Consider the following 24936-nt stretch of genomic DNA (forward strand, 5'->3'; position numbering starts at 1 on the left):
TAATAATCTATGAGCCCATGGTATTCCAGGAAAGATTTTAGCATGGATAAAGCAAAGGCTGATTGGCAGGAAGCAAAGAGTGGGAGTAAAGGGAGCCTTTTCTGCCTGGCTGCCGGTGATTGGTGATGTTACACAGGGGCCTGTGTTGGGACTAGTTCTTCTTACATCATATGTCAAAGATTTGGATAATGGAATTGATGGCTTTGTTGCAAAGTTTGAAGATGATATGAAGATAGGTGGTGGAGCAGGTAGTTTTCAGGAAGTAGGCTGGAGAAGGACTTGGACAGATTAGGAGAATGGGTAAAGAAATGGCAGATGGAATATAGTGTTGGGAAATGTATGGCCATGTACATTGGTAGAAGAAATGAAAGGGTTGATTATTTTCTAAATGGAGAGAAAATATAAAAAATTGAGGTACAAAGGGACTTGGGAGTCCTTTTGCAGGATTCCCTGAAAGTTAATTTGAACGTTGAGCCTATGGTGAGGAAGGCAAATGCAATGTTAGCATTCACTTCAAGAGGACTAGAATACAAAAGCAAAGATGTAATGTCAAGTTTTTATAAAGCACTACTGAGGCCTCATTTGGAGTATTGTGAGCAGGTTAAAAACGTTGCAATTTGAGGAGATTTCAGGTAAGGTAGATAAAGGGGATGTAGTGGATGTTGTATATTTGGACTTTCAGAAGATCTTTGACAAGGTGCCACACATGAGGCTGCTTACCGAGTTAAGAGCCTGTGGTATTACAGGAAAGTTACTAAGATGGTTAGGGGGTTGCAGGGGCATTGTGACTTGAAGAACTGGAAGGCTGATTCCACACTGTCGCTAAATAAATGGATAAAATATTTGAAACAACTCAGGAAGAGTGCTAAAAATGAAAGTAGTAATTCAAAACTATTTATCGTTCTTTTACTTGGTTGCAGCATGGAGAAAATGCTCTCACTTCAGAGCACAAAACTTTACTATAAAATAATCATGTGCCTTCTTGGAGTGGCAACTGGATTGTAAGATCAGAGTTCCATCAGCTTAGTTTCTGACATCAACTCTCCTGCCAGGGATAAGAAATAATGGAGAGAGGGTTCCTTACAGGGAGAAAGGAATCTCACTCCACATCCTATTGGGACAGAAATGGGAGTCTTTCACTCTCTTTTGTTCACATCAAGGCAGCCTGAGGAAAACCCAAAAGGATCAGGGAGAAAACAAAAATAAATTTTTAAAAAATATTGGCAAGATTCAAGCTTTGTTTGTTGAAAGATTTTATGGACCTTTGAAATACCATTCAAACTCTAGCTAAGCAGTTCCAAGTGTTTACGTGTGCTTTTCAGGGTATTGACAGTATTTAGCTCTCCCGAGATGCTCCAGGCTCTTATTTAAATTTAATGCTGGGGGGATTAAAGTTTCCTAGAATGATCAATAGTAAATTTATGATTGAAACTCACTGCAGATGTATATTAATGAATGAATCAGATTCATTTCTTTATCATATGTGCATCAAAACATACAGTGAAATGTGTCATCTGTGTTAACGATCAACAAAACCAAAGGATGTGCTGGAGGCTGCCCACAAGTGTCACCACACATTTGATGCCAACATCACATGCCCACAATGTTTAGCAGAACAACACAAGCAACAACCATGTGACAACAAGAACCGCAAGCCAATTAAACTGAGTTGATAACCCCCTTCTGGATTGATGCATACTTATATAGTGAGTTTTCTGCCTTCCTGACCATTGAAAATTGCGTATGTTCATTTGTTTGTTTGTTACGTGCATGTCCTTTGATGTTAGGGGGCTAAGCAGGTGCTATACCTTGCCCAAGGGTGATCTGCAGGCTAGCAGAGGCAAGGAGTGCTTTATGCTTCCTTTGATTGAGATGCATCTCCACCCCACATGAGTAAGGAGATGAAATAGTAGAGGGTAAACTTTGTTGCATCATCAGAATGAAGTAGATTTAAAGTGAATGGACTGCATGTTTTATGCAACATATGAATTTAAAACTTGGAACATTGTTGTAAACCAATTTCATATCTAAGGTTCATAAATTTTAAAGAAAATCAAGGCTTTCTGGATAATAGAAGTTAACCATTTTAAATAAATAACTAATACTTTGAAGGTTGCTGCTTCAAGATTCAAGATTCATTTACCATGTGTACATCGACACACACAGTGAAATGTGTCATTTGCATTAACAACCAACACACCGGAGATGTGGTGGAGGCAGCCCGCAAGAGTCGCCACATATTCCATTGCCAACATAGCATGTCCACAATGTTCAGCAGGTTCCAGAGCACAACACAACTGCAAGGGAGGGGGATGTTTTCCAGGATATAAGACTTAATCTGAAACTCAGATACAGTGAATTCTGATTCATTGGGAAACACTGGGACCAGTGCATTTTGACCCAATTAAGCAGCTGTTCCAATTAATGGAAGTTTCAAGGAAATCCATTATGGACAACCAGGGACATTCTCTCCATGACCTACTGAATAAGCAGCAGAGCACCTTTCAAACAGACATTCAGCTCTGCTGAATCATTACAGAAAATCTTTCGTACCAAATGCAATCAGCATATACAACAATTCATCTCTATATGGCAGAACACACATCATAGTACAATAGTCTCATTTTATTATTTTATACATCATTATTGCACAGTATTGCACATTGGCAAATTATTATTGTGTATATTATTATTCTGTACTTTATTATTAGTTAATATTATTATTTATTATTATTGCTAAATGTGTTTTAAAATGATGCTGTTGTAACTAAATAATTTCCCACTTGGGATCAATAAAGTACTTGCTATAATTATTATCAAATAGGTAAAAATATATAAAACAAACAGACTGAGTAACAAATTTGAATATGGCATTGGAGCTGGACTTAGCCACACAGTTATAAGTGTAAAGCGAGTAGAGCAGTGGGAGAAGCACACGGCCTTGTGGTTCACCTGTGCTGATGGAGATTTTGGAGGAGATGTTGTTGCCAATCCGAACTGACTAGGGTCTGCAAGTGAAGAAACTGAGAATCCAATTGCACAATGAGGTATTGAGGTCATGTCTAGAAGCTTATTGATTAGTTTTGAGGGGATGTTGGTATTGAATCCCAAACTTTAGTCAATAAAGAGCACCCTGATGTATGCATCTTTACTGTCCAGATGTTCCGAGGTTGAGTGAAGAGCCAATGAGTTGGTGTCTGCTGTGGACCTTTTGCTCAGGTAGGCAAAATGGAGTGGATGTAAGTTGCTTCTCAGGCAGTTGTTGATATGTTTTATCACCAACTTCTCAAAGCACTTCATCACTGTAGATGTAAGTGCTACTTGGTGATAGTGATTGAGGCAGGTTCCATGTTCATCTTAGGCATCTGTATTAGTGATACTTGCTTGAAACAGGTGAAACAGAAGCAAGAGGTTAAAGATATTAATGAACACTCCAACCAGTTGATCAGCACAGTCTTCAGTAATTGGCCAGATAACTGGCTGGATGCTTTTTGTGGGTTTACTCCATAAGACCATAAGAGACAGGAGCAGAATTAGACTATTAGGCCTTTCAGTTAAGGTTGATCCTTTTTCTCCCCTCCTCAGCCCCACTCCCCGGCCTTTTCCCCATAACCTTCAATGTTGTGGCCAATCAAGAACCTATCGATCTCCGTTTAAATACACCCACTGACAGCTGCCCTGTGGTAACAAATTCCTCAAAGCCACCACTCACAGGCTAAAGAACTTTCTCCACAACTCTGTTTTAAAGGGTGTGCTATACCCTCTATACTGAGGCTGTGCCCTCTTGTCCTAGATTCCCTCCCACCAGCATGGGAAATATCCTTTCCACATCTACTCTGTCTAGGCCTTTCAACATTCAAAAGGTTTCAATGAGATCACACTCATCCTTTAAATTCCAGTGAGTACAGACCCAGAGTCATCAAATATTCCTCACATGATCACAATTTCATTCCCAGAATCATCCATGTGAACTTCTTTTGAACCCACTCCAATGCCAGCACATCTTTTCTTTGATGAGTAGCCCAAAACTGTTCACAATACTCAAGGTGAGGCTTCACCAGTGCCTAATAGAGCCTCAGCATCACATCCCTGCTCTTATATTCTAGACCTCTTGAAATTAAGCTAACATAGCATTTGCCTTCCTCACCACTGACTCAACCTGCAAGTTAACCTTCAGGTGTTCTGCAAAAGTCCCTTTGCATCTCAGATTTTTGGATTTTCCCCCTTTTAGAAAATAGTCTGCACATTTTTTCTTCTACCAAAGTGCATGACCGTGCATTTTCCAACATTGTATTTCATTTGCTACTTTCTTGCTGATTCTCCTAATCTGAAAAAGTACTTCTGTTGCTTCCCTGTTTCCTCAACACTGCCTGCCCCTCCACCAATTTTCATATCATCTTCAAACTTGGCAGCAAAGCCATCTATTCCATCATCTAAATCATTGATATACAGCATAAAAAAGTGGTTCCAACATGAACCCCGGCAGAACACCACTACTCACTGGCAGCCAACCAGACAAGGATCCTTTAATTTCTACTCATTGCCTTCTTCCAATCGGCCAATGCTCTAACCATCTTAGTAACTTTGCTGTAATACCACAGGCTCTTAACTTGGTAAGCAGCTTCATGTGTGGCACCTTGTCAAAGGCCTTCTGAAAGTCCAAATATACAACATCCACTGCATCCCTTTTATCTGTCCTACATGAAATCTTCTCAAACAATTCCAACACGTTTGTCAGGTAAGGTTTTCCCTTGTGGAAACCATGCTGACTTTGTCCTATCTTGTCCTGTATCATGAAGTACTCCATAACCTCATCCTTAACAATTGACTCCAACATCTTCCCAACCATTCATGGGCGAACAGGTCTGTAATTTCCTTTCTGCTGCCTCCCTCTCCTGAAGGCTGCTCACAGGCCAGCTTGAAGGGACTAAAATCATGGGGTGAAGGGGCTGTGGGAGCTTGTGATGGTTCCTCCATGTTTTGACAGTCAAAGTGAGTATAGAAGGCATTGAGCTCATCTACAAGCAAGGCCCTATTGTTGCCAATGTTGCTTCATTTAACTTTATAAGAGGTGACAGTATTCAAGCTCTGCCACAACTGTCCAGCATCCCTCATTGATGCAAGTTTAGTCCAGAATTGCCGATTCACCCATGAGATGGCTTTGTGGAGATCATACCTGAACCTCTTGGACTTTCTTGGTCACCAGACATGAATGCCACTGATTTGGCCCCCAGCAGATTGTGGATCTTGTAGGTCATCTAGGGCCAAGTCAAAGCAGGTGACAGATCAAAGGGAGCAGTGCAGGATGAGAATATGTCTGTGAGTCGGGGACTTGTGCTGGAGTGTGGCAGGGTATTCAGACAGTATGTACATGTGTGCTGGGTGGCAGCAGGCTGCTAACTAGGTTTCCGAAGATTTCCAGCACTTGCAGAAACTCTTGCCCAATTTTATAATATCCATATTTTTTATTGCTTGCTCACTAAATTATCTACGTCGATCTGTTAGGGTTTACAAACTTTACTTATATGGACCACTGTTCATTAACATTAAATAACAAGACATTAAACAATCTTGAATTTTTGGGGGAGTGCATTGATGGTAAACAAGTTGAGTAAGTCCAATCACAGGTAGGCTTCCCTCTTTCCATGTCCTGGCACATTTCATGGCTGTAATAGACTGGATGAAGATGAACCTCAGACACGTTTGGACTGCTTTCTACAAGTCAAAGAAATCCCTCTGGAATGATGCTGTACTGGGTTTAAGGACAGCTTCTCTTTTTGTTTTTTTCTTATTCTTCAATCAGAGCACCAACAGATGGCTGGTATTTCTCAGTGACTCTGAAATGATGTGAAGATTGAATGCTGACGTTCACATACATGTCATTCTTTTCAGTTGCTTCCATGCAATTGGAATACTTCGACAGGATTGCATACTGACATGAACCTTCTTGCCCAGGCTGAAAGACTAATTGCAAAAAATGGTGACCCTTCCAGGTATTCTTTGATTTTTTTTTTCTGGTCTTTTAATCTGAGACCTCAACACACATTGAAAGGTAAATTGTACGTTAAAAAAATGAATGGTTCTTTATTGACCCTCTTCTCAATCAGGGAGATTATTCTGAGCTTTATAGCATGTAACTAGCACCACTTCCTTCAAACTTTAATACAATTTATTTAGAATTTTTTACTTGACTTCTAAGGTCCAGCCTGGAAACAAAAGCATATAATGTACAAAACAGCCAGCCGGCGGTGTACTGGCATCTGCAACCAAATTCAAGGTGAGTAGTCCTGGGTTCGAATCCAGCTGACTCCTTGCACGCTTTCCATCTGTGCTTGGTTGAGTATTGAGCTAGCAACTCGGCCTTGTAAAAAACAGTCAAATGCTAAAGAAATGGCAAGGCTGTTGCCAGATGCACCACAAAATACTAAAGGTATAACAACCATGTACAATACAACACAAATATAAAATACATGTATGTGACAAGCACATATTTAAAAAGTTATGATTACATATCAAGGTAAATGCAAAAAAATCCACCAGTAAGTTAATGTTTTCTATTTTCAATTTCTAGAGCATAATTTAAAATGTAAATTGGCAATGTAAACTTATCACATTGTAGTTACACCTTCCTATTGCTGGGGGCACTGTGGCAGTTTGGCAGATCCCAATTTTTCTCCTGAACAAATTATCAATGAATATGTTAACTCAGATTTAATTTCATTATTTATTTTACTTAGAGATGCAGTGTGGAATAGGTCCTTTTGGCTTTTTGATCTACGTTGCCCAGCCACACCTGACAACCCCAATTTAATCATAACATAATCATGGGACAATTTACAATAACCAATTAACCTACCCGGTATGAACTTGGACTGTGGGAGATAACTGGAGCACCTGGAGAAAATGGGGAGGACATATAGTGAGTCCTTACTGAGGACATTTGAATTGAACTCTAGACTCTAACGTCTGAGCTGTAATAATGTCGTGTTAGCCGCTCAGCTTCTGTAGTGACCTAATTTCTTCCACTTGGATATTTGCTGTTCCTCCTGGAAAATGTGGCTACTGAAATTATATCCAGCAAGTTTCTTAATGACAACAGTAAGAAAATGAGGTTAAAATGTATTTCATTTACCTAATTTAAAATAAACAAAACCTTGACACTTAAAAATGTGAAGACTAGTTCATTCTGCTAATGTTCCAACAATCGTTGTAGGCTAACCATGGAGACAATATTATAAGACTGAAATTGGATTAATATCTATTATCTAAGCAGAAACTTGGTTGATTGGATCATGATGTGACAATTGCTGTGCTTGAAGATGGGAGCAGGAGCAGGAGAAACATTTTGGGGGGGTTTCTGGGAAAGAAGAAAGAAATCTGGGAAGTATGGAATGGGCAACTTTGAAGGCTTGTCAGCTTTCTGTGAGATAATCCTCAGTTGAAGAAAATGGAAGACAGGAGGAAATGCTGGGGCAGATATTAGGAATGTTAGAATAGATTATACAGTATATTAAAATATTGATAGTGAGACAGAGCACTTAACACGGAAGAATCAGGCTCATCCCCAGAAATGAAGATGCAAAAGCTGAAGAAAGAAAGTTAAGATTTGGAGATGAGCTGTTTGGTCAGGTCTGGGATCAGCTGATACCAGGGTCAATGGATATTCCGGTTCACAAAGAGAGCAGGAAAAGTCACTGGCACATTAATCTATGTTCTGGGAAACAAAGCAATTGAGTGGATCTGAGTAAAAATGGAAGAAAGAATCTTTCATGTACAGCTCAAAGAGTTAGGCATAGCCAGATCTCATCTGCATTCCCATGGCATCACCTTCCATCCAGAGGAAGTGAGCAGACAGAAAAAAATTGGCCAATGTGAAACCATGTTCACCCAGTAGGAAAAGGGGAGTGGATGAGACCATAAGGCCATGGGACATAGGAGCAGAATTAGGCCATTCAGTCCACTGAGTCTGATCTGTTATTCAGTCATGGCTCATTTATTATCTGTCTCATCCAAATTTTTCTGCCTTCTCCCCAAAACCTTTGTACACCTGACCAATCAAGACCTTATAAACCTCGGCTTTAAATGTACCCAAATGATGGCCACCACAAGCATCAGTGGCAATGAATTTCACAGATTCAGCACCGTCTGGATGAAGAAATTCCTCCTCATCTCTGTTCTAAAGGGGCTTACCTCTATTCTGCGACTGTGCTGGAATGTTCTATGTTCTCTGTAAGTTGCAGCTAAAAGAATTAAGAAATGAAGAAAATCAGTTTTAGGGGCAACAAGTGACAGGTTTGGAGGATTATCAGTTCAGGAACCATGAAGGGAAGGAGCAGGGATGTCGTGTGTTATTGAGATGAGGTTTTAGCGGCATGGTATTCCACCTTCAAAGGATGAGAATTTTCATTAAAGGAGAACTGGCTGGCAGGTTTAAAGATAATGTTACACTTTAAAGATTAATGTTACAGAATACAACAGTTTTCAATAGATTAATTTTTCAAAACTCAGTCAAGTACTAATTAATGAAGAAGACATATTAAAGTCTCATTAAAGTCATTACATTAAATAAATTGTAGATATAGTTTTAAAAGGATTAATTCAAGATGAATCTTAGCAGAAGCACTTATGCCGTGTCAGACAATTGTGGATTTCTGTGTTTCATTCCAAACTGTGAGCAAAGAACTTCACCCGACAGTACAACTTCATATTTAGAGCAGGTTAAAAGGTCAGCACAGCACTATGGGCCAAAGGGTACTTTGTTGTGTTCTATGTTCTATGACAAAATACTTTTTCTGGTTATAGCCTCCTGTATTAGCAAAGTTTACATCATACGTTCAGTTTTTAACTGTTATTTTAATGAATGGGCTTTCTCCACTGCCCAATATTGACCCAGTCACATAAAGTTTTTATCATTTCTAGAATCTATTTCATTTTGGCTCAAACAATGTTCAACTATCTCTAGTGGCTGTGTGAATCAGTTCTTATGTATAATGCATGTGTATAGAGTATGTATGTATGTGTAATATACTGTACGTATGTCTAATGTGTGTATGTGTAACGAGAAACCTCACATTCACTTCAAGATACTATAAAATATTAGTCAGCATTGAATAAACATTCTCATGGTCACACCTCTGAGGACTTTGTTTCCTTGCTTTGGCCTGAAATCAGTCAGAAAGAACCAAAACAGTGAGGTTGTTCTCTTCCTTTCAACTTTTAACTGGCTGATGCAGTGGCATAACAGCAACCCGGCTTCAATTAAGGAGTTTATAAGTTCTCCCTTTGACCCGTGTGTTTCCTTTGGGTGCCTGAGCTACCTCACACATTCTAAAGATGTACCGGTTGATAGGTTAATTGGTGACAAAGGTGTCATTGGCGGTGTGGGCTCATTGGGCTGGAAGGGTCTGTTACCATGCTGTATCTCTAAATTTAAAAAAATAATTAATATAGGATTTGGGGAAAAAACCATTTCTTTCTGTTTAGCTCAATCACATTGACAATCCAGATGTAGCTGCCCTAGAGATTTTTGTGCTTGGAAGACAATTTTCAGTCTGGAGCAGACGACAGATGTTTCTACAGAATTCGTTGTAAAGGATCCACAGTGCTGTTTTTAGAGAGTTTTGGGGTTTTGGTTCTGAATGAGAATTCATGCTAGCTTCCTTATCTTCTTCTGACATTTGCAAAAAAATTTCAAGTCCGTCACTGGTTAAGTGCCATGAAGTGCCTGAGCCCGAAGTCCCAATTACAGAGAAACCTCTGGTTACTAATTCAGTTCCAGCCCCTTTAGTGATCTACTGAACTGAGGCTCTCCTACACTATTTCATGTTCCTAGTCTTAGGGACATCAGCAATATCTGACAAATTCCAGCAGGATGTTGGTGGCTGCCGTAAATCGAATTTACACCCTTTGAGTATATTGATAAGTAATCTAACACTTATTTCAAGGGAATTTGTGAGACACCAAGGGCAAAATTCATCTTATTCTGCCCATGTGAACTTGTTAGGAATGCAGACTTCCCTAAAGTGCAAGGACACCGCACAGCAATCCTGAACAGATGACTGCTGGACTTCTCAATCGCTCTGAGGTGGCAGGAGATGTCACGCTCATGAGCCTTCTCAGCCTGGGGAGGTGCTTGTCGAGCCCTAAAGTCTGTGAAATTGCATCCACGTTCGAGTCCACTGGAGGCTGGATGCCGAACATAGCAGTCTTTCCTGGGGTTGGATGACGGTGTGTGTGTGTAGGTGGGAGGGAAGAATGGAGCTTGCCATTACTAGTTGTATACTGTGTTGTTCAGTCAGGCATGGTGGACACGCATTATTTCTGCTGGAATATATGGTAATACTTGTAGGTGGCTGCCAACATGCCCTCGGGTGTGTTGGTTGTTAACACAAATGACACATTTCACTGTATGTTTTGATGCACACATGATAAATAAACTTGAATCTTGAACCTCCTCTTCTGCCTTGTGTACAGATTGCACACAGAAACCAAGTGTTGAGAGAATAGCAATCACGAGGAAATCTGCAGATGCTGGAAATTCAAACAACACACACAAAATGCTGGTGGAACACAGCAGGCCAGGCAACATCTATAAGGCGAAGCACTGTCGCCGTTTTGGGCCAAGACCCTTCGTCAGGACTAACCGAAAGGATAGATAGTAAGAGATTTGAAAGTAGTGGGGAGAAGGGGGAAATGCAAAATGATAGGAGAGGACCGGAGGGGGTGGGATGCAGCTAAGAGCTGGAAAGGTGATTGGTGAAAGTGATACCGAGCTGGAGAAAGGAAAGGATCATGGGACGGGAGGCCTCAGGAGAAAGAAGGGGAGGGGGAAGCACCAGAGGGAGATGGAGAACAGGCAAACAACTAAATATGTCAGGGATGGGGTAAGAAGGGGAGGAGGGGCATTAACGGAAGTTAGAGAAGTCAATGTTCATGCCAACAGGTTGGAGGCTACCCAGCCGGTATATAAGGTGCTGTTCCTCCAACCTGAGTTTGGATTCATTTTGACAGTAGAGGAGGCCATGGATAGACATATCAGAATGGGAATGGGACGTGGAATTAAAATGTGTGGCCACTGGGAGATCCTGCTTTCTCTGGCGGACTGAGTGTAGGTATTCAGTGAAACGGTCTCCCAGTCTGCGTCGGGTCTCACCAATATATAAAAGGCCACACCGGGAGCACCGGACGCAGTATAACACACCAGCCGACTCACAGGTGAAGTGTTGCCTCACCTGGAAGGACTGTCTGGGGCCCAGAATGGTGGTGAGGGAGGAAGTGTAAGGGCAGGTGTAGCACTTGTTCCATTTACAAGGATAAGTGCCAGGAGGGAGATCGGTGGGAAGGGATGGGGGGGGGACGAGTGGACAAGGGAGTCGCATAGGGAGCGATCCCTGCGAAAAGCAGAAAGAAGGGGGAGGGAAAGATGTGCTTGGTAGTGGGATCCCGTTGGAGGTGGCAGAAGTTATGGAGAATTATACGTTGGACCTGGAGGCTGGTGGGGTGGTAAGTGAGGACAAGGGGAACCCTATCCAGGCTTACCCCATCTGCCCACCATCCCACTCGGGATAGGGTTCTCCTTGTCCTCACTTACCATCCCACCAGCCTCCAAGTCCGATGTATAATTCTCCATAACTTCCGCCACCTCCAACGGGATCCCACTACCAAGCACATCTTTCCCTCCCCCTTCTTTCTGCTTTTTGCAGGGATCACTCCCTACGTGACTCCCTTGTCCATTCATCCCCCCCCCGCCATCCCTTCCCACCGATCTCCCTCCTGGCACTTATCCTTGTAAGTGGAACAAGTGCTACACCTGCCCTTACACTTCCTCCCTCACCACCATTCTGGGCCCCAGACAGTCCTTCCAGGTGAGGCGACACTTCACCTGTGAGTCGGCTGGTGTGGTATACTGCGTCCGGTGCTCCCGGTGTGGCCTTTTATATATTGGTGAGACCCGACGCAGACTGGGAGACCGTTTCACTAAACACCTACGCTATGTCTGCCAGAGAAAGCAGGATCTCCCAGTGGCCACACATTTTAATTCCACGTCCCATTCCCATTCTGATATGTCTATCCATGGCCTCCTCTATTGCCAAAATGAATCCAAACTCAGGTTGGAGGAACAACACCTTATATACCGGCTGGGTAGCCTCCAACCTGATGGCGTGAACATTGACTTCTTCAACTTCCGTTAATGCCCCTCCTCCCCTTCTTACCCCATCCCTGACATTTTTAGTTGTTTGTCTGTTCTCCATCTCCCTCTGGTGCTCCCCCTCTCCTTTCTTTCTCCTGAGGCCTCCCGTCCCATGATCCTTTCCCTTCTCCAGCTCAGTATCACTTTCACCAATCACCTTTCCAGCTCTTAGCTTCATCCCACCCCCTCTGGTCTTCTCCTATCATTTTGCATTTCCCCCTTCCCCCACTACTTTCAAATCTCTTACTATCTTTCCTTTCAGTTAGTCCTGACGAAGGGTCTCGGCCCGAAACGTCGATAGTGCTTCTCCCTATAGATGCTGCCTGGCCTGCTGTGTTCCACCAGCATTTTCTGTGTGTTGTTGAGAGAATAGCACATGTTCCTGACTTCTAATGAAAAGCTACCGATCTGAAATGTTAATTCAATTTTTTTCCACAGATGTTTCCTGTTCTGGTGGGAATTCTTCATATACACTTGTCATTTGATTTTGTAAAATGTTGTGCTGTTGTCTCTTTTTCACAGGCACCAGTGTGGAGCAACTTATATCCCTTTAGGTTAGGGATACTCAGACTTCTGTGCTTGCAGGGGTAGTCCCTGTATACAGTGGAAGATAATGGGACAAAATTGCTGCCATCACGATTGGTGATTAGATGCCACAGAGTATATGCAGTAATGTCAAATGTATAAGACCCATTCCTCAGCATGTTCCGGTAAGATCTGCAAACAGCCTGGGCCTTGATCACCTCCGTGCCTGGTTCTAAGGAGCAATATTAACCTACCTGAGAGGAGTTGTTTAAGAAACCGGAAGTATCTTGTGGAATCTCAGTCACTGGGAGAATGTACAAACTCCCCACAAACAGAATCAAACTGCTGTAAACACAGCTCTCTATTCTTCTATAAGAAAGGAAAAGCTTTACAATTTGATGAGATGATATATGTTCACCGCCATTTCTAGGCAGCAACTACTCTCCATGTAGAACTAAAATAAATCCTCAAAATTTAATTGAAATCCATGTCCCAATTGTTGCCCTCTTTGCCTGGTGAATACTCACAAGTTATTTCACCCTTCCCATTGTTGGGTGAGCTGAACAACATGGCGTCTGAGCTCTTTTACTCAGACCCATAGAGCACTATAGCAGGGAATCCTTTCGGCCCATCTAGTCCATGCAGAACTATAAATGTGCCTAGTCCCACTGACCTACACCTGGACCACAGCCCTTCATGCCCCTCTCATCAATGTACCAATCCAAATTTCTCTAAGTGGTGAAATTGAACCTGCATCCACCACTTCCACTGGCAGCTCCTTCCACACTGGCACCACCCTCGGAGTGAAGATGTCCATCTTCAGGTTTCCCTTAAATCTTTCACCTGTCACCCTTAACCCTTAATTCAGTGCACTGTCACAAATCTTATCACAGCAGGAGATTTGGAACGTGCCCTTTTGGCCTTCTGATCCACACCACTCAGCAACCCTCAACTTAACCTAACCATAGAACAATTTACCATGATTAATTAACAAAATAACCGCTATGTCTTTGGACTGCGGGAGGAAATCAGAGCTCCTGGAGTAAACCCACACATTCTGCTGGGAGGGCGTTGGAATTGAAATCCAAACTCTGATGCCCAGAGTTGTAATATCATTGTGCAGGCCACTATGTTATTGTGGCTTTGTGTCTAATGCCTCAGCAAATAAAAACAAATTGCCTTTAGTATCCCCTTAATTTAGCTCCCTGTCCAGCTAACTTCAGAGGTCTGTGAAAATGCACCCATAGATCTCTCTTTACCTCTGTGCCTCCACATTTCTTTCCAGGTCTTGGCCTGAAATGTCAGAGTTGGAACAGAATTAGGTATTATTTTTCTCACATATGTCGTGCATTTTGTTTTGTGGCAACATTACATTACAATGCATAATTACAGAAAAACTACAAATCACAATAAGCATATATGCAAACATTAACTTAAATAAATAGTGCAAAGAGAGAGGGGAAAAAGTGAGGATTCATTGTCCATTCAGAAACCTGATGCAGAGGATATGAAGCTGTCTCTGAGATGTTGAATCTTCAGGCTCCTGTACCTCTTCCCTGATGGTAGCAGTGAGAGCAGTAACTGTTTATTTCCCTCCATAGATGCTGCCTGACTTGCTGAGTTTCTGCCCCATTTTGTGGGTGTGGCTTATACATTTGTGTCTGAAGTTTAACATGGAACTCACAGGTCTGCCCTGTGGGAACTAACTTACATCGTCTTCCTGTGATTATCCTTTGGTTTCTGCCATGGATCTAATTTTAAATTGAACTTTCCATTTTTCCCTTGGACCTCATGCACTTTTCAAGTTCAAATTTAGTTTATTGTCATTCGACCATATACATGTTTATCACCAAATGAAACAATATTTTTCCAGACCAAGGTGCACAACACAGTACATATAACTCACACACATAACACATAAAGTAATATTATCACAAATAAATTAACAAATAATAAGGTGCATTTACAACACAAATTAAAAAGTAAACAGTATAACATTACTGGTGCTGGGACCCGGGTGGTGTCTGGGTGGTGTATGGTAGTCTTACAGCCTGGGAGAAGAAGCTGTTTTGCATCCTAACAGTTCTTATCCTAATGCTATGATGGCTGCTGCTTGATGGGGGGGGGGGGGTGAAAGACATTGTTGGATGGATAGGAGGGATCATTGACAATACTAACAGTCCTGCATATGCGGTTCTCCTGAGATATATCTCTGATTGGTGGATTTGATTTCAATGTATGGTTTGGGTCTTTGTCACACCTTGCTGAAATCATTGTTTTACATCCTATGAACCACTGTCATTAACAACTGAGAGTTAATAACAAAACCATGATTATTGACCCACTATAATTTATATCAGATTTCTGCATGATAAGACATAAAAGACGAATTAGGCCTTTTGGCCCATCGAGTCTGCTTTGCCATTCAATCATGGCTGATCCTTTTCTTCCCTCCTCATCCCTACTCACCAACCTTCTCCCCATAACTTTTGATGCTGTGTCCAATCAAGAACCTATCAATCTCTGCCTTAAATACACCCAATGACTTGGCCTATAAGACAAAGCAAATTTCCTTTCTTCAGCAGGTCAAGAGTCTTTGATTCTCTTCCTCTAATCGTGGTGGGTGCAAAGTGATTGAGTGTTTTTAGGAGGTTCGCAAGGACTGTCCCAGGAGTGAATGGCTTAATGTATGAGGAGCATTTGATGTCTCTGTGCCTGTACTTGATGGAGTTCAGAAGAGTGAAAGAAGATTTCTGTGAAACTAACCGTATACTGAAAAGTCTGAGTAGAGTGAATGTGGAGAGGATGTTTCCGTTACTATGAGAATCTAGGATCCCAGGGTATAGCCTCCGAATAAAGACATGTTCCTTTAAAACTGAGATGAGATGCAATTTCTTCAGCCAAAGTCTAGTAAATCTTTGGAATTTGTTGCTACAAAAAGCTGTGTAGGCTAAGTCATTCTTGATTGTTAAGGGGTTAAGGGTTACAGGGAGAAGGCAGAGGAATAAAGCTGAAGAAAAATTATTTAGAAATACAGTGTGGAATAGGCCCTTCCTGAACAACGAGCTACACCACTCAGCAAATTGCCTTTTTAACACTAGACTAATCACAGGACAATTTACGATGACCAAATAACCTGCTAACCATTGTGTCTTTTGACTGATGGAGGAAATTGGCGCATTGGAAGGAGAGCCATGCACTCGTGGGGAGAACGTATAAACTCCTTCCAGATGGCACTGGAAGTGAATGCCTGAGCGGTTATAATGTCGTGCTGACCACTACACTACCATCATGGTCAGCAATGGTGGAGCACATCTGATGGACTGAATGGCCAAATTCTGCTCCTATATCTTGTTATGGTATTATCATAGTCTGATAATATTGTAGACCTCAGGCTGAACTAATAGCTCTCCTGCCTGCTGGAGGGAACCCAAACCTAGTGGTGTCACAATGTCAATTATTGTAGAAGGTATTCACTGCGGGAGATGAAGGTAATGTGTTTTGAAGATGAACAGCTTGTTTATGTATTTAAGTTGTACTCCTATAAACAAGAGTAGGGCATGTGTAATACCATAAGACATTGGACCAGAATCAGCCCATCCGTCATGGCTGATTTATTATCCCTCTCAACCCCATTCTCCTTTTTTTCTCCCCATAACCTTTGACATTCTTACTAATCAATAACCTGTCAAACTCCACTTTAAACATATCCAAAGACTTGGCCTCCACAGCCATGCATGGCAGTGATTTCCACAGATTCACCACCTTCTGGCTGAAGCAATTCCTCCTCATCTCTGTTCTCCATTCTGAGCCTGTGCCCTTTGGTCCTAGACTCCGCCACTGTACGAAACACCCTCTTCACATTCACTCGGTATCATACCGAGTTCACTCTTTACAATTACGCTAATAATATGTGTGGACAGGGAGAGGTGACTTCAGTTCAAATGGCTCACGATTCAAAATCTAACTTGATTTGATCAAATTATCCCAATGTCAACATCTCAAACTGCATGCAAAATGTTGGACTATTCAAAAAATAACATCAATTATGCACTCTGATGTTTCTGTGTAATGTTTTCTGGTGAAAATAATTAGAAAAATTATTTTCATATATTTACTTTGAGTGCCAATTTCATTACCTCGATTCTACAGCAAGATGTTGACACTCAGTAATATGCTGTCTATTGGTTAAAATGCAAAACGGGGACTCTGTATGAGACCAATTAAAAATATTTAGTCAGCAGCAGACTGAATGATAATACTGCCAGCACGCTATAAAGTGCTTTTCCTCATTTCAGCTCTGGCAAGCCAGCCTAAAATGGATTCAGATTGTATGGGGGTGGATGTCCAGCTTGCAGTAAATAAGCTCTTGAGCTTCAACACAAGTAGTCACATGGTTTCTTGTTATACTGGTAACCTCTCAGACCTGACAGAAACAAGGGGAGGGATGGGTAGTTATTATACATCGCGTGGGGGTGTCAATGATACAACAGTGGTTTTTTGACAGCAATGGATCCACTTGAGCATTCAAAGGCAGATTCTGTCTAATTATTACTAATTCTTTCTTTCTGTATTTATACAGTATGTTGTCTTTCGCACATTGGTTGTTTGTCTATCTTGTTGGTATAGTCTTTCATTGATTCTATTGTGATTCTTGTATTTACTGTGAATCTCTGTGTTGTATATGGTGACATATATGTACTTTGATAATAAATTTTCTTTGAACTTCGATTAGCATTAAGCAGAATGGAGGGGGTTTATTTGGGGGGGTTTTTTGTACTGGCCATCAAATAGGGCAGACCCGCCGGCAAGGTGAAAGAAGGAGAAAATTATAGTAGACTGACTATTGTAAACAAGAGAAATTCTGCAGATGCTGGAAATCCAAAGCAAAACACACACAAAATGCTGGAGGAAGTCAGCAGGTTAGGCAGCATGAATAAACAGTCGACGTTTCAGGCCGAGACTATTAAACCATAAGTCCATAAGACATAGGAATAGAATTAGGTCAGTTGGCCCATCGAGTCTGCTCCGCCATTTCATCATGGCTGATCCAATTTCCACCTCAGCCCCAATCTATAAGACTATAAAATATAGGAGCAAAGTCAATACAGAGACCCTTCTTCAGGGCTGGAAAGGAAGGAGGAAGTGACTAGAATAAAAAGGTGTGGCCAGGGGAAGGAGGACTAACTAGAAGGTGATAGGTGAAACCAGGTGGTGGAAAAGGTCAATGGCTGGAGAAGAAGGAATCTGATAGGAGAGGTGAGTGCACCACCAGAGAAAGGGAAGGAGGAGGGGAGCTAGGGGGAGGTGATAGATCAGGAAAGAAGAGAATCCAAAATTAGAGCTTGCCAAATAATTAAAGATACAGGGAATAAAATTTAACAAAGGAAATTTAACAGAGGAATAACAAGGTCAAAAGTTGCCAGGTGGAACAAAGGAAACTAAAACTGAGCAACAAGAAGAATGTCTAATAGATTAGCTTGTAACATAAGTATCAGATCTGCACTGACAGGCATCTCCCAGCTAACAGAATTCACGTTCCACAAACAAGAGAAAATCCAAGTAACACAGACAAAATGCTGGAAGAACTCAGCAGGGCAGGCAGCATCTATGGAAAAAAGTACAGTCCATGCTTTGAGAAAAATAGATGAAAAATAGATATAAAAGCTGGGGGAGGGAAAGAGAAATACAGGGAACAGGTGAAACCGGGAGGGGGCGAGGTGAAGTAAAGAGCTGGGAAGTTGATTGATGAAAGAAATACAGGGCTGGAAAAGGGGGAGCCTGAAGGAGAGAACAGAAGGCCAATGAAGAAAGAAAAGGAAGGAGCTCAACCACTTGTTTCCAACTAATTACCTGCAGCCTATTTAAACCCAGCTCTTATCCACAGCCTTTTGTTCACCCATCAAACCAGCCAGCCTCAACCAGTTACTCCTAGCATCCAGTTATCGTGTTGTCTTGTCGTGTTTAGTATCTGTTCTCTCTTGTTCTTATGCCTCTTGTGGCTTTTTACTTCGCAGTTTATTAGTAAATATCGTTTACTGCTAAATCACCTGTGCTGCACTGCTTTTGGGTCAACCCTCCTCACAATAAAAGCATATTAATAGACTGGTAAAATATATAAATAATAAAAGAGCTGAGGGCTGGTGATGGAAGAGTGTCATCAGACGACAGAATGATTGCTCCACTGTTCAAGAACATGAGCAGCTAGATAAACTCAGAACTTGTGTGCAAGTTCCAAAGTCAATCACTGTGCTTTAGAATGGAGAACAAATATGGTGTGATACCAAAAAAGAAAGCTTTCAGTTCTGTGGAGAGACTGGAAGCATTGGACTGTTCTCATTCAAGCAGAGCAGGTTGAGGGGAAAAGAGATTGTCCAGTCAAATAAAATGGAGTTACTTCCTGTGGTGGATGGGTCAGAGGTGGAATGAAGTAACTTTCAAAATTTAAGGAAAAGTTATTTAGTATATTGCTAAGATTCTCCCTACAACGCACACAAAATGTTGGAGGAACTCAATAGGTCAGCCAGCATCTATGGTAATGAATAAACAGTTGACGTTTTGGCCAGAGATCCTTCAGCAGGACTGGAAAGGAAAAGTGAAGATGCTAGAATAAGAAATTGGGAGGGGGGAGGAGAAGAAGAACAAGCTAAAAGTTGAAGCCAGATGGATAGGGGAAAGGGGATAAAGTAAGATGGTGGGGATAAAGTGAGAAGTTGGAGAAGGAATCGAGCTGGACAAGAAGAAATCTGAAAGGAGAGGAGAATGGACCATGGGAGAAAGGGAAGGAGGAGAGTCACTAGGGTTTGGTGATAGGCAGGTGAGGAGAAGTGGTAAAAGGCCAGATTAGGGGAATAGAAGAAGAGGGAAGGGGAAGGAGAAAAATGACTGGAAGTAGGAGAAATCAATGTTCATGCCATCGGGTTGGAGGTCTTCTATATCCTAGTACAATGGTTCACATTCCACCCACCATCCCGGGCCTCTGTGCACTACTAGTCACCAGCCTCCTGGTATTGTGGCATGCTACACATGTGAAAGGCCATTACTGAACAAATACACTCCACCAATCAGTTGCCAGCCTATCATGTTAAGATGATTCATCCAGTCCTTGATGGTACTAATACATTCCAAGCCCATATATGTCAGGAAATGTAGCAGAGGCTTGATCCTAACACAGAGCAGTGGAGGTGATTTAGCGGTGGGAGATCACTTTACTAATAAACTGCAAAATAACAAACCACGAGGGGCCACAAAACGAAAGAGAACAGAAACTAAGCACACAAAACAACAAGGTAACTGAAGGCTAGCAGCAAATGGCTGATGATGGCTGGTTTCGATGAGCAAACAAGGACTGTGGTTGAGAGCTGTGTCTGCATCGGCTGCAGGTGATGAGTTACAGGTGATCTTGCTTGGCTGGGTGGAGACTCAGAGGTGCACAGGCCTGAAAATATACTTAGCTTTAAGCCACTTCCTCTGCCTTTTATCTAAGTATTAATACTAAAAAGTTAGACTGTTTCTATCCACTTGAAATTAAATCTCTAAGCTGAATCATGAAGTGAATTGAAACTAGATTAAAAGTGCTTTTTTTTGAAACTCTGTGTCTCAAATATCTCTTGAATGAAGATTGAAATTGGAAAGGGTTACTTAGGCAGAGAGTGAGACAGTGCTGTGCACATCTTTACCGCATCCCTTTTCCCTTCCTGTGGAGGGTCCATCAGTTTGGAATAGCTCTTGTCCTCTTTGAAGATCTCTCCAATTTCACTGAAATCAGATTCCTTATTCCCATGGCGCTGTTCTGCAATGCCAGCATAAACAACTATCAACAGCTGTAGAGAACCTTGAAGAGTTTGGGAAAACAATGCCGAACTGTGTGTGTATGAATCAACTTCCTCTTAAAGTAGCATTTCAGCACCTCAGTGCTAAATATGTCATTTAGATATTGTTTAGTGAAATAGGTCAACCATGACACTCCCAAATTCCAAAGGCAGATGTTTATGTTCTCTTAACACACAATCATGATGATAAATAACTGGTCTAATTGCTGACAGCAGAACCAAAGAAAATGAATAATAAACATAACTATCCACACTTGCAGTGTTCACTCCTCTAATGTAAGTGCAGTGGAATCTTGGAACAAAATGTGAAAGTTCATAAAAGTTTTTGCTTCACTAGAACACAGTTGTCCCCAAATCAGTTTTTCAGCGTGATATCCTGAATACTTTCAACTAGCTTTGCCGAAAGCAATATACATCGCAGACCATGATCTGTCCACATCGTTTAATTGATATATTTTGGAGACCAAAACCTCTCTGTATTCCCAGTTATTCACCAGAATTTTGCTTATAAAATATCATCTCTTTCCCACAATCCACTATGACTCATTTATCTGAGCGTTACATAACTAAGACCACAAGACATAGGGGCAGAACCAGGCCTTTCAGCCAACTGAGTTGCTCCACCATCCCATCAAGGCTGATTTATTTTTATTCTTATTCCCCATTCTCCTGCTTTCTCCCTGTAACCTTTGACATCCTAACTAATCAACCTCTGCTTTAAATATACCCAATGACTTGGTTTCCACAGCTGCCTGTGGCACCAAATTCCACAGATTCACCACCCTCTGGATAAAGAAATTCCTCCTCATGTCTGTTCTAAAGGGGCACCTTTGTGTTCTGAGGCTGTGCCCTCTGGCCCTAGACTTTACTCTGCACATCCACTCTATCTAGCCCTTTCAATCTACAATAGATTAGTTAGAAATAAGGGCTAATACCTTGTTATAAATATTTTACCTGTTCAAAATATTTAAAAAAACATTATATCTGTACTTGTTTTTTGTTCAGTGCCTGCATTTTAAACCAAAATCTTGGAGGCTAGTATTTCACCTTCACTTGCCAATGATTGACATTCTGTTCCATTTTTATCAATGGAATTTTGGAAATCAGTACAATGGACAGAATCACATTTAATATGACCAGCATATGTAAGACCATAAGACATAGGAGTAGAGTTTGGACATCTGGCCCATTGAATCTCTTCAGCCACTCAATCATGGCTGATCCTTTTTTTTCTCCTCCTCAACCCCGGTTCCTGGCCTTCTCCCTGTAACCTTTGATGCCATGTCCAATCAAAAACCTATCAATCTCTGCCTTAAATACACCCAACAACCTGGCCTCCACAGCTGCATGTGGTAACAAATTCCACAAGTTCACCACACTTTGGTTAATTAAAATTTCCACATCTCTGTTTTGAAAGGGTGCCCTTTTATCCTGAGGCTGTATCCTGTTGTCCTAGACTCGCCCACCATGGCAAACATTCTCTCCACATCTACTATGTCTAGGCCTTTCAACGTCTGAAAGGTTTCAATGAGATCCGCCACCCCCCCCCCCCCCCCATCCTTCTGAATTCCAGCAAGTACAGGCCCAGAACCATCAAATGTTCCTCACATGATAACCCTTTCATTCCTGGAATCATCCTAGTGAACCTCGTCTGGACACTCTCCAATGCCAGCTCACCTTTTCGAAGATGAGGAGCCCAATACTGTTCACAATACTCAGGGTGAGGCGTCACCATTGCCTTATAAAGCCTCAGCATCACATCCTTGCTCTTGTGTTCTAGACCTCTATGAATGCTAACATGGCATTTGCCTTCCTCACCACCGACTCAACCTGCAAGTTAACCTTCAGGGTGTTCTGTACAAGAATTCCGAAGTCCCTTTGCATCTCAGATTTTTGGATTTTTTCCCTATTTAGAAAATAGCCTGAACATTTATTTCTACTACCAAAGTGCATGACCATGCATTTTCCAATGTTGTATTTCATTTACCACTTTCTTGCTCATTCTCCTAATCTAAGGCCTTCTGCAGCCTACCTTTTTCCTCAACACTACCTGTCCCTCCACCAATCTTTGTATCATCTGCATCATATGTTGTGAAACTTGTTGTTTGGCAGCAGAAGTACAGTGCGATACATAAAAATCCTATAAAATACATTAAGCATATACATATATAATACATAAATTAAATAATTTGTGTAAAAAGAGAAGAAAAATATAGAGATAATGTCCATGATTAATTGTCTATTCAGAAATCTGATGGCAAAGGGGAAGAAGACGTTCCTGAAACATTAAGTGTGTGTCCTCAAGCTCCTGTACCTCCTCCTTGATGGTAACAATGAGAAGAGGACATGTCCTGAGTGATGGGGGTCCTCAATGATGGATGTGTCTTTTTAAGATGGATCCTGGGGAAGCTAGTGCACAACTTTCTGCAGCTTTTTCTGATCCTGTGCAGTGGACAGACACTGCTGTACTGTGCAATTATTGCAAATAGCTGTGGAGGGATTTACACCTTTGTGGGATCTCCTATCTAACAATGTCATTTATCATGAAGCACTTTGACACAGGTAACTTTCTCAGGTTAATATTATTTTAATGGACGCAGCACCGAGGTCATCTCCTGTTGTGATACAGTATGACTGGGAACAAGAATAGAAGACATGGATTACAGGGTAAACCGTTAAGATAATGACATTCTTTTATTTATTTATTTATTGTTTGTCTGCTTGTTTATTTATTTACTTATTTAGAAATACAACGGATCCTTCCAGCCCAATGACCTGCACTGCCCAGCAAAGCACCTACTTAACCATCTAATCACAAGATAATTTATAATGACGAATTAACCTACTAGATAGAGGAAGGTCCTTCATTATTTTCTGGCCAGGAGAGATCTTCAACCATGCCCTACTCCTTCAGTGTCATCAAGAGGACATGGCCGCAAACATCATGAGGAAACATTGGAGGTGGATTGGGCACCTGATGAGAAGAGAGGCCAACTCTATCATCAAGACAACATTCTATTGGAACACAGAACATAGATCATAGAAATCTGTAGCACTTTACAGGCCCTTCAGCCCACAATGATATGCCAGCCACATAACCTACTTTAGAAATTGTCTAGAGTTTCTGTACCACACAGCCCTCTATTTTTCTAAGCTCCATGTACATATTTAACAGTCTCCTAAAAGAATCCTATTGTATCTGCCGCCTGCAGTGCATTCCATGCACCTACCACTCTCTACGTGTAAAATGTACCCTTGACATCCCCACTTTATCTACTACCAAGCACCTTAAAATTATGCCCCCTTGTGTTAGACATTTCAGTCCTGGGAAAACGCTTCTGGCTATGCACATGGTCAAAGCCTCTCATCATCTTATACACCTCTATTACGTCACCTCTCATACTCCATTGCTCCAAGGAGAAAAGGCCGCGGTCATCCAACCTACTCTCATAAGGCATGCTCTATAATCCAGACAAAGTCCTTGTAAATCTCCTCTGCACTCTCTCTATATTCCACATTCTTCCTGTAGTGAGGGCGACCAGAACTGAACACAGTACTCCAAGTGGGGTCTGACCAAGGTCTTGTATAGCTGTAACATTACCTCATGGCTCTTGAATTCAATCCCACAGCTGATGAAAGCCAACACGCCATACACCTTCTTAACAACATTCTCAACCTGTGCAGCAGCTTGGAGTGTCCTATGGACACAGACACCAAGATCTTTCAGATCTTGCACACTGCCATTAATACTATATTCGGTCTTCAAATTTGACTGACTAAAATGAATTAGTTCACACTTATCTGGGTTGAATGCCATCTGCCACCTCTCAGCCCAATTCTACATCTTATTGATGTCCTGCTGTAACCTCTGACAACCCTCCAGACATTCCAAAGCACACCAAACTTTTGTGTTATCAACAAACTTACTAAACTAGCCTTCTACTTCCTCATCCAGGTCATTCATAAAAATCACAAACAGGAGGGGTCGCAGAACAGATCGCTGCAGAACACCACTGGTCATCATCTTCCATGCAGAATATGACCCGTCTACAACCACCTTTTGCCTCCTGTGGGCAAGCCCATTCTGGATCTACAAAACAAGGTCTCCTTGGATCCTATGCCTCCTTACTTTCTGAATGAGCCTTGCATGGGGAACCTTATCAAATGCCTTACCGAAATTCATGTACACGACATCTACTGCTTTACTTTCATCAATGTGTTTTGTTACATCCTCAAAGAATTCAATCAGGCTCTTAAGACATGGCCAGCCTTTGACAAAGCTATACTGAGTATCCTTAATTGGTTTATAGAAACACCGAAAACCTACAGCACAATACAGGCTGTTCGGCCCACAAAGCTGTTAAGTTTCTCCAAATGCTCATAAATCCT

Source organism: Hypanus sabinus, chromosome 5 (genome assembly GCF_030144855.1).
Source record: "Hypanus sabinus isolate sHypSab1 chromosome 5, sHypSab1.hap1, whole genome shotgun sequence".
NCBI classification, from domain to species: Eukaryota; Metazoa; Chordata; class Chondrichthyes; order Myliobatiformes; family Dasyatidae; genus Hypanus; species Hypanus sabinus.